The following is an 8,891-nucleotide window of genomic DNA, read 5'->3' as shown; positions in this document are numbered from 1 at the left end:
AGTTTGATTTTCCATCAATATCTTTAGTTTTTTATCGTTCCAAACTTTCCATCTATTCTTGTCTCTTGGGGTCCCTTGTATCCCAAAGTTGCAAACCCTCATTCTGACAACCATTTTATTCTGAGTTTATACCGGACACTCGCCGAATGTCACCTCCAAGAAAGATTATATTTAACGTGAAGCTATACAGGAATCAGACTCAGCGACAAACAATGTTAAAGAAACAGCAGGAGTGCAGATCATGAAACTCCATATTATACCGGTCATAACAATTAAATCATGATAAATATTGTGGACGTATCTCTTCGCTGGGTCACTTCGTATGGTTCCGTTATCCTCGCCAATAAAATCCACAAACGGGTTCCCAACAGAGAACAACCCTTCATGTCTCCTTGGAGAACATGTGAGAGTCTTTCCAACAGGAGAAGTTGTTGAACATTGTGAAGCCAACTAGTAACAGATGGTTTGGCGCTGTGTAGCCAACGCTGTAAGACTCTTATATCTGTTTAATACCGGTGAGGCGGCGTGTAGGCCGAGGATACATTGGGATTGAGCTCAATAGGACGTTGTATTATGGAAGATTTTTGGTTCCCAATTTCAACCCAAAGGTTATGTATTTCCAGACAGAGCCACATTAAATGCACATAGGTGCCAACATGCTGCTTACATACACCAGAACAGTCTTTGTCATGTTAACTCCTTTCCTGGGATTTGTAATTACCATATGTTCTTTTGCTATTTAACATGATTGTGTTCCATTGGTGTAATAAACTTACTTAAGGAGAACAGTTTTATGGTAAATATACCATAGTGTCTAGTTAGTGTCTCGATCGGCTCTTGCCCATGACCTTCTTCATTTTGGGGTACAGAGTTTAAAAAGCTATGAATTTGTAAAAATCGGAAAATACATGTTTTGGGAAGCCCGTACTCATCCTGAAGTTGATTAAATTATTTCATGGTTACACTTCCATGAGGTCAATTATCACCTGGATTCCATGTGTGGTCCACTCTTTAAAACCAGGGTCAACACAGGAAGGAATACAATTGGGGTTATTAACAATCGGTACATAAAGAGTATCTTCTGTGGATAGAAAACATCTTCTTTACACTAATCCATGTGTTCTGAATGTTACTCACAATAAAGTTGTCCCTAGTGTCTGGTGTTTGTTTAACATTATTTAAGAATGGTGCACTTGATAATGAGTTACATCCTTGTGTTTCAAAGTCCAGCCATATTGATTTAGGGTCTTGTGCCACCCATTCTGATAATTTGTTCAGTTGTATAGACCAGTAGTAGTATTTAAAGTTTGGTACTGCGAGACCCCCAGTTACCACTGGCAGTTGGAGTTTCTCTAATCTCATTTTAAGACAATTGGGATGTCGTTAGGTATCATTTGCTAGTGGTACAAGATTCTAGGTGGTATATTCATTTTAACAACAGCTATGCGTCCCAGCCAAGAAATTGGAAGTGGCAGCCATCTAAGTACATCCAGTTTGATCTCTTTAAGGAGAGGAGACAGGTTCATCTTCACCAGTCTTTCAGTTGTAGGTGATATGGATTCCCAGCTATTGTGAGACAAATCAAGTGGAGATATTATGCTGTTATCTGGGTTCTACTGCCTCCAAGTGGTAGGGCGGAAGATTTACCCACATTGATCTTATATCCACAGAATCTACCAAAATTATTGATTATTTCGAGCACAGAGGAAATTATTTGGACTTAATAAATAATATAAATTGTGACGTTTTAGTTTTGTGTTATGAATCTGAAAAGTCTTGAATCTCTGCCTTTCTCTCTTATCTTTTCAAAAATATATCCTAATTTGGTATGTCATTTCAGTTTCACTGTGTCTAAAGCATGTTAACTATTTATAATGTGCATGGAGAAGGCGTGGCTTGTAATCAACAAGCCAATCAGATGCACCATTGACATTACAGTAAACCCTGTAAGGTTGGAGAAATTTGTCGGTCTCCAAGGACACTTTACAGATCCGGTGTGGCATCCAGAGGAACAGCCGACATGCAAAGAAGGGGTCAGGGGATGCGGGAGGCTGGTTGTAGACCGGCCGGGTTTGGGGGGGGGGGACCACCAGAGATTCAGCTCACAGATGAGCCGAGACCTCCCCCTGCTGTCCCTGGTAAACAGCACCCGACCGATCCACTGCTGCTCGGCAGTAATCAGAACCATTTATTGCCATGTATGCTTTCACATACAAGGAATTTGTCCTAGCGGAAGGTGCTTACATTTAACATTTTGACCATAAACATTTAACAGTAAACAGAGTGCAATAACAGGGAGCATGAATATTTACAATTAAATCTACAGTAGACTATACAATTAAAGTTAAAAGAGCTGCCCGCCAGACTCAGGCAGCAACTGGTGAGACAACACAAACATACGGGACATCTTTTTACCCGAGGACACTTCATGAGGGCAGCAGAGACCCCTGAGACCTCATGTGTTTGACAGACAGACTCACCTCAGTACTGCCGGCAAGTAGTGGGGGAGGGAGGCTGGACCGGGCAACTCCTCCTGTTCCTCCGGTGGCGTCCCGGTGGCGGCTGCAGGCGGCGGCAAGGGAGCTGGTGACTCTGCAGGCTGGACCATGACGAGGGCTGCCTGAGGCTGCACCAGGTCTTCTTTGTCCTGCGTGGCCTCCAGAAGGTCCTCGTCTGTGGGCTCATGCGGCACCGCAGTCACCAGCTCCAGGATGTGGTGCTGAGGTAGAGGAGGAGGTGGAGCGAGGAGCAAGAGAGGGGCCTGTACATCTGAGGCTTAAAGAGAAAGAAACGGTTTTAGTGAGATAAAACAATGAGAGTGTTTTGCGTTAATATTGAGAGACAGACGCACATTGAGCGAAGCTGCAATTACAACTTGAGGAGCACAGAAGGTGGTGGTGAAGAGAAAGCGATGAGACCAGATCAGACTGATGAGGGGTTACTCAGGGGATTGAGGGAAAGGGTGGTGAAGGAGCTGTTACTCTACACCTGCACCATTAGTGATGTTTAGGCTGGCAGGTGGGTGAGTGATTTGCGATTAGCACCAGGCAGACGAGCTACTCATTCAACCCAAACTTACCCGTCGTCTCCTCCTCTGACTATAAAAATGTTTGAAAGCAAATAAAAAAGGTATTTAATTAAAGACAATAAATAAATTCAAGTATTTCTGTTGTTACCAAATTGTTACCTGAATACAACTCACAATTCTCGACGTCAATTACTGCCTTGACCAGCTCTTCATCTGAAGGCTCCTCAGACGACCTGGAGGAGGACGGAGCTGGTCCGAAGGGACTGAAGTGGGAGGCTGTCATCACATGATATATATATATGAGAGAGAGAGAAGAAACAGGAAGTAAACAGTGCACACAGGAAGTTCAATAAATGTTGAATTAACTCTATCATTTAGGCTGGACTTACCTGGAAATACAGGCTGAGGTGCCACCATCTTCTTGACGTGGGCCTGCATTTCCAACGTAGACAGAGAACGCCGTCCAGAGACAAAGGCCGCATGCATTGAACCAAGAGGCCTGGAGGAAGAAATGACAACAATATACTTTCAGAATGAGACGACATTACAAATACTCACATGTCTTCAGGGATGTTATCCAGCTCAGTAAAACACGTACTGTGATGCACTCTTGGCTCCCTGGCTTGCGGCCAGGACAGAGGCTGTGGTGCTGCTGGTGCTGCTGGTAGTACTGGTAGTACTGGTGGTACTGGTGGAGGTGCCAGCAGTAGCACTGGTCCTCTGTCTGTCTCTGCCTCTGATGTACTGGACAGCGTTCTCCATCTGCGTACCAGGTGTTGGTGCCGTCCTCCGCAGGTAGTTGACAAATCTGCACAAATCAGACATTTAGTCTTCTGTTTCTTCTGGTTGATGGTCAGCACAGCAACTTTATTTTCATCAAAATGTTGCAACGACGTACCGGATCTTTTGTGAGTCCTCAGACTCGTACAGGCTCTGCAGCGTCTCAAATTTGAAGTCCCCAAAGCCAACAAGGGCCTGTCCCTCCTAGCCGGGCTGGGCTGGGCTGGAGGGACTTCCCCCTCCCCAAACGCACAGTGGAACCTGACTGCCTCCACAAAGTCAGGGTACGCTGAGGAGTAGCGGTGAAGGCGTTCTGCAAGTTCACAAAGGAGGTTAATACTGTCATTTCTCTCATTTGTGTTATGGTATCAACGTGTACTGAAGTACTCCACCTAGTTGGCCATCAGCGGGGACTGAGACGCTGTTCTCTCTCGCTCCTTCTGGTGGGAGGAGACCAGGTTCACTCAGTAGCCCACGTCGTTCTCCAAGAGCCAGTGGAAGGTCTGGCCCAGATACTGACCAAACTGCAGCTTCCACCGGCTCAGGACGAGGCCGGCGTTGGCAGGGTCGCCCCCCTCGGAGACGACGTGGGCCCTGGCCTCTGCCTCCACCTCCTCTGGCTCCTTTGCCCGGTACCCTTGTACCTTCCGAGGGCCAAGAGGGCCTCAGCAGGAGGGGCCCATTAGGGGCCCTCACGAATGTTGGATGTTCAATCTAAACATGAAGTGGAACATTAGCAGTAAATACTTTAAGATCATAAAGAATAACAAATGATGATGAAGACCATGTAACACTTACAGTCATCGTTTCTTATTGTATCTAGTTGAGATCTGTAATAAAACAGAAACAGTTACAGTATTTTATTTACTCACATTTGTATGAGACAACTTATGTAAAAAGAAAACTCTACAAGGTCATTACAACTAACAACAACAAATAAAACGGGTTCGTTCATCTTCATTCACATACATAAATAGATATATTACAATATTATAATGATATAATAAATCATATATATATTAATATAATATGAACAAAAATGGGTGACATATTGTATTATATATATTATATATAACACCAGTGCATTGAACAGACAGCACGTGAATATCAGGCTTAAGCAGCAGCACCGTTAGCCGGGAACACAGAGTCATAATGAATAAGAGTCTGGTTATAACTTTTAGGTAAAGTAAAGTAAAGTTTTAACATATGAACAACAAAGCTCCACTGTGTGACTGTCTCAACAAACCTCTATATTCTATAATAATATATTTTTAAAAAGTGCATTGAGCAGACAGCAGTGTGTTAGTAGCTTAGCATGCAGCAGAAGCATAACAACACGTCAAAAACTGGTTTAAACAGCAGCAACGTCAGCTGGTTAACACAGTCATAATAAACTGACTGTCTTTATAATTATTTAGGAAAGTAAAGTAACTTTTTTAACATATTTAAACAAAGTTCACTGTGTGACTGTCTACACAAAGCTCCAACAGTCAGAGCAGACTGGCTGATTATAAGTAACTCCAGGACTGTCAGCCACAAATAACAGCACTAATATGAGCACTAATATGTTATACAGTCATATGTAACAGCAGTTAATAAGCACAACGTCGATAAAGTGTAATAAAATATAAAGTATTGTACTCACGTCTCACTCTCTCCAGTCACTGATAGAAGTGCAGCTGCTCCAGATTCTGAAATTGAAACAAATGCAGCCATTTGATTGGAGGCAAAAGCTTGCCTCGCGTGATTGGCTGCTCAACAGTTGGAACAGAGAAGAATGTTTTCTCGGGAGCGCGAGGATGACACGCAAATTTGTGAACTGTTTCTATATTTTAATATGCCCGAGCTGAATTCCCGGCGTTCCTAGCTGGATCTCGCAGCTGCAGTCGCAATGCTGGAACACATGAGGTCATTGGACAGCCTAAACTTCATTGTCCATCCTCCTACTCGTTATATTAATCATTTCTATAATTTTCATTGAATGTACTGTAACTTCATAGAACTGAACTGAAGAATACTCCTGAACTGAAGGGTACTCTGAATTTGGGGGTGTGTCTTTGGAACACAGGGATACTCGGAATTTTAATATTCCTTGCATTCCTAGCCGGCCCTCGCAGCTGCAGTTGCAATGCTGGACTACATATCCCCAAACTCCGAGTACCCTTCAGTTCTATGATGTTACAGCACATTCAATGAATATGACTGAAATGATTAATATAATGAGTAGGAGGATGGACAATGAAGTTTAGGCTGTCCAATAACCTCATGTAGTCCAGCATTGCAACTGCAGCTGCGAGATCCGGCTAGGAATGCCAGGAATATTAAAATTCCGAGTATCCCTGTGTTCCTAAGACACATCCCCAAACTCCGAGTACCCTTCAGTTCAGGAGTATTCTTCACTTCAGTTCAATGAATTTGCAGGCCATTCAATGAATATGACAGAAATTATGAATATAATGAGTTATGAGGATGGACAATGAAGTTTAGGCTGTCCAATGACCTCATGTAGTCCAGCATTGCGACTGCAGCTGCGAGATCCGGCTAGGAACGCCGGGAATTCAGCTCGGGCATATTAAAATATAGAAACGCTTCACGAATTTGCGTGTCATCCATCAGATGGCTCGGTTGTCTCATCTCACGAACTTGTCTCACCTTCCGAACCTCTCCGGAAAGTCCTGAGGCTCCGCCATCTTGGATCCTCGCTACAGCGGACCACACTGACGTGAGTACAATACGAGTACATTTTATTACACTTTATCGACGCCGTGCTTATGAACTACTGTTACATATGACTGTGTGACATATTAGTGCTCATACTAGTGCTGTTATTAGTGGCTGACAGTCCCGGAGTTACTTATAATCAGCCAGTCTGCCCTGTTGTTATTGCCGTGTTGTGTTTACGTGTAGCTTCCGCTGCGCTGTTAGGTGTCGGTTCAATGCTCTTATTATATATTATATATTATTATAGTCTATTTATTATGGCAGCGGACGTCGCTGCTGTTTAAACCTGGTGTTCACGTGTTATTGACGTGTTGTGTTGACGTGCGGCTGCCGCAGCGCCGAGCTGCTAACACACTGCTGTCGGTTCAATGCACTTTTATTATATATTTCAATATTATTATAGTCAGTTTATTATGATTGTGTTACCGGGCGGGGGTCGCTGCTGTTTAAACCTGTTGTTCACGTGTAGCTCCTGCCTGCAGCAAGCTGAGCTGATAACACTGCTGTCTGTTCAATGCACTTTTATAATAACTTATTATAGTATATATAATAGTATATATTATATGTCACACACTGTCTATTTAATACACTTGTATTATATATTAGTGTATATATTATAATAATACACATACTATTCATAGTAATATTATTATGTTCCTCTTTATGTTTAGATGGAACATCCAACATTTGTGAGGGCCTCCAATGGAACTCTCCTGCTGAGGGCCTCGCCAGCAGCCCGGGCTCAGAAGGTCGGCAGGGGCCAACCCTACAGGCCAAAGCAGCCAGAGGAGGTGGAGGCAGAGGCCAGGGCCCACGCCGTCTCCGAGGGCGGCGACCCTGCCAACGCCGCCCTCAACCTGAGCCGGTGTAAGCTGCAGTTTGGTCAGTATCTGGGCCAGACCTTCCACTGGCTCTTGGAGAACGACGTGGGCTACTGAGTGAACCTGGTCTCCTCCCACCAGAAGGAGCGAGAGAGGACAGCCTCTCAGTCCCCGCTGATGGCCAACAAGGTGGAGTCCTTCAGTACACGTTCATGCCATAGCACAAATGAGAGAAATGACAGTTTTAACCTCCTTTGTGAACTTGCAGGACGCCTTCACCCGCTACTCCTCAGCGTACCCTGGCTTTGTGGAGGCAGTCAGGTTCCACTGTGCGTTTGAGGAGGGGGAAGTCCCGCCAGCCCGGGCAGGAGGGACAGGCCCTTGTTGGCTTCGGGGACTTTAAATTTGAGACCCTGCAGAGCCTGTACGAGTCTGAGGACTCAAAAAAGATCAGGTACGTCGCTTGCGGCCTTTGTCTCTGGACGGCGTTCTCTGTCTGCGTTGGAAATGCAGGCCCAGGTCAAGAAGATGGTGGGCCCTGAGCCTGCATTTCCAGGTAAGTCCAGCATAAATTATAGAGTTAATTCATCTTTTTTGAACTTCCTGTGTGCACTGTTTACTTCCTGCTTCTTCTCTCATCATGTGATTACAGCCCAAACCATTTATTTCTCTTTAAGCCTCAGATGTACAGGCCCCTCTCTCGCTCCTCGCTCCACCTCCCTCCTCCTCAGCACCACATCCTGGAGCTGGTGACTCTGCGGTGCCGCATGAGCCCACAGACCAGGAGCTGCTGGAGGCCACGCAGGACAAAGACGGCCTGGTGCAGCCTCATGCAGTCACCAGCTCCCTCGGCCCGGCCTGCAGTCGCCACCCGGAAGCCGCCTGCAGCCGCCACCCGGACGGCGCCACCGGAGGAACAGGAGGAGTTCCCCGGTCCAGCCTTCCTCCCTCCCCCACCACCTGCCGACAGCGCTGAGGTGAGTCTGTCTGTCAAACACATGAGGCCTCATGTGTCTCTGCTGCCCTCATGAAGTGTCCTCAGGTATGAAGATGTCCCGTCTGTTTGTGTCGTCTCACCAGTTGCTGCCCGAGTCCTGGCAGGCAGCTCTCACTGCAGAGCAGCAGCAGTGGATCGGTCGGGTGCTGTTTACCAGGGACGGCGGGGGGAGGTCTCGACTCATCGGTGAGCTGAATCTCTGGTGGTCCCCCCCCAAACCCGGCCCATCTACACCCAGCCTCGCGCATCCCCCGACCCCTTCTTTGCATGTCGGCTGTTCCTCTGGATGAGGGACATTTTATTGTTTGCTTTTATAATATGTATATATACACACACTAGTTTGTTTATCTTGTTTCTTTATTTATTACTATTTGCCATCTTTTATTTTGTGTTTGTTATTTATTTCAATAAAAGTCTTGCAATCGGAACTTTGTTTGAAGCTTTATTATTTCTTATATGATCTTAAATACAAGCTCTCGACATTATGATAGAAATGGTGACATGACAATGACAATAAATAACTAAACATGACCATGAAGCTCAG

The sequence above is a fragment of the Taurulus bubalis genome, assembly GCF_910589615.1.
Source record: "Taurulus bubalis genome assembly, chromosome: 3".
Classification (NCBI taxonomy): Eukaryota; Metazoa; Chordata; class Actinopteri; order Perciformes; family Cottidae; genus Taurulus; species Taurulus bubalis.
Note: the sequence above shows the minus strand (reverse complement) of the source record.